Consider the following 3,054-nt stretch of genomic DNA (forward strand, 5'->3'; position numbering starts at 1 on the left):
TGCAGTGACACACCTGAACACATCCTGAAAGAGCTGAAAGGCCCTGTGATTTCTCGGAGTATCACAGCCCAGAGCCATGGGAGAAACCTGTCAGGGCAGTGATGCCAGTCTGGCCAGATCTGCTTCACTCCCGCACCAGCATGGCCAGGATGGAGTCAGCCCATGGTGCCAGGGCAGCTCTGCAGAGCAGCAGCACCAGCTCCGGGCCCTGTGGGCACCTCAGGGGAGGGAGCCAGCAACAACTGGCCAGGCCAGCACAGACACACTCCCCTGGGGAAAGGCTCTCTCTGGAGCAGGGGCTTCCCTGGAGAAGAGTGGAGCACCACGCGTGGGTCAGAAAGAAGGCAAGAAGCAGGAGAAAGAGGTTTTTCTGTTCAGCAGCTTGGGGCAGCTCCTGTGCCACTGGACCTGGGGGTGGGAGTGGCACAGGCTGTGTGGGGGCTTTTCTGAAAAGGACACAACAGCACCCCAAGAGTGACGGAACCAATTCCTTGGGACATTGCTGGCCTCGAGCCCTGGGAGTGATGGGGAGGATGAGAGCCCCTCCCCACCCCCAGGAGCTTCTGGGTCCTTCCGAGAGGCTGGGGCTGTGGTGGGAGTGCCCAGAGCTCTGCAGCACCCTGCAGCAGGCACTGCTGTGGGGCAAGCCCAGGCTGAGACTCACATGGAGCCTGCTGCCAACCAGCACCCCCAGACCCCTTTCTGCAGGGCTGCTCTCCAGCCACTCCCCTCCCACTCTGTACTTGTGTCCGGAGCGTTACTCCGTCCCGGGTACAGAACCCGGCATTTGGACTCGCTGAATGTCATGCCCTTCAGGATGACTGCTCAATGCTCCAACCGAGCCAGATCCCTCGGCCAGGCCTCTCGTCCCTCGAGAGAGTCAACAGCACCTCCCAGTTTGGGATCATCAGCAAACTTGCTAACAACGGATTCCACTCCTGCCTCCAGATCATTGAGAAATACATTGAACATTGATAAATATATAGATCTGGCCCCAGGATGGAGCCCTGAGGAACACCACTGGTGACCAGCTGCCAGCCAGATGCAGCCCCGGTCACTGCGACACTTTGAGCCCTGCCGTTCAGCCAGTTCTTCACCCGCGAGTGCTCCGGGAACCCCCTCATCTCACGGCTGGACAACTTGCCCAGAAGGATGCTGTGAGGGACAGTATCAAAAGCCTTTCCGACATCCAGAAAAACTGCATCCACCGCCTTCCCTTCATCCACGAGGCAGGTGACCTTATCATAGAAGGATATCGGATTGGTTAAACAGGACCTTCCCTTTGTGAACCCATGCTGACTGTGCCTGATGATTGCATTGTCCTTTAAATGCCTTTCCAGAGCATCCACAATCCTACAATCCTAGAATATCTCAAGCTGGAAGGCACCCATAAGGATCATGGAGTCCAACTCCCTGCTCCTCACAGCACTGCTGAAAAGTAAACCATATGACTTTCAGAAATCTAAACAAATTGGCAAAGATCAAATTTTATACAAAAACACCCCCAGTGCTATGAAGATTCCCTTCATGGCACTGAACTATATCTGTCATTCTTTTCTAGTGGCACTAAGAAAACAGAAACAACCTCTAAAATCTTGCTGCAGGGCAGGTCAGAATCAGATGTTGCTTATGGAAAATTTTGTAACAGCCATATCTAAAACTCTGTATTGCTTTATCTGGAATAAACACCTCCCCTCCTTCAGTAAGTTACGTCATCTCCTTCGGAGCACGTTTCCTCTCTTTGTACCTAACGTACAACCTTGCAACTGGCATGTTGTGCATCAGAAGAGATCAGCACTTCAAGAACTGCCCTCTCTCTCAACAGTGCAGAGCTCTTGCTGAGCCACTGGTCATACTCAGTGCTAATACACAATAAACTAAACCATTCCATACTCCTTTCATGTCATTGAACCATTTTTCTGTACAGGCTTGTGCTTATTTTTAAAAGCCAGTCATTGCACTGAAGCTGCTAAAATTCCTGCAGAACAGCTGGTTCTTGCCTTGGGACTCTCCCTTTCTATGTTCAGTAGCAGAGAAGTCTTGAGGGCATGCATTCCCTTCCCACAATTTTTAAAATAATCAATTGTCATGGTTTAACCCCACCCAGCAACTAAGCCCCACACAGCCACACACTAAGTCCCTGTGGTGGGATGGGGGAGAGAATGGGAAGTGTAAAAGTGAGAAAACTCGTGGGTTGAGATAAAAACTGTTTAATAATTTTTAAAAAGACATAATAACAATATAATAACAACAAAAATAACAATAAAAAACGATTGTAAGGAAAAGAAAAAAAATACAAAGAGAACAAAAAATAAAACCTAAGAAGGACAAACGATGCAAATGAAAACAATTACTCAACACCAATCGCAGTGGCCCCTCCGCCAACCTCCCCCCTAGTTTTATTGCTGAGCATGACGTCATATGGTACGGAATATCCCTTTGGTCAGTTGGGATCATCTGTCCTGGCTATGTCCCCTCCCACCTTCTTGTGCACCCCCAGCCCACTCGCTGGTGAGGTGGCCTGAGAAGCAGAAAACATCCCTGTGTTATCCACACCGTTTCCAGCACAAATCCAAAACACAGCCCCTTACCAGCTACTCTGAAGAAAATTAACTCTATCCCAGCCAAAACCAGCACAGCAATTTATATTATGATCTTCTCCATGGTTTTTCCAGGTACTGAGGTCGGACCAAGAGGTCTGTCGTTTCCTGGGTCTTCCCTCTCGCCCTTCTTGCGTACGTTGGAATTACGTTGGCTGGCTGCCAGTCAGTGGGGACCTCCCCAGGCTCCCCAGACCTTTGGTAGGTGATCGAGAGGGGTCCTGCCGTGACATCCCCTAGCTCCTCCAGTACTCTGGGATGAATCCCAAAAGGCCCTGTGGCCTTGTGAACATGCAGCTGATACAACCGGTCCCTTTCAATTTCAAGGTCCACAAAGGGACTGTGCTGCTTTTGGCTGGGATAAAGTCAATTTTCTTTATAGTAAATGGGATGGGGCTGTGTTTTGGATTTGTGCTGGAAACAGTGTGGGTAACACAGGGCTGTTTTCGTTCAT

This window comes from Calonectris borealis, unplaced genomic scaffold (assembly GCF_964195595.1).
Source record: "Calonectris borealis unplaced genomic scaffold, bCalBor7.hap1.2 HAP1_SCAFFOLD_49, whole genome shotgun sequence".
Taxonomy (NCBI): domain Eukaryota; kingdom Metazoa; phylum Chordata; class Aves; order Procellariiformes; family Procellariidae; genus Calonectris; species Calonectris borealis.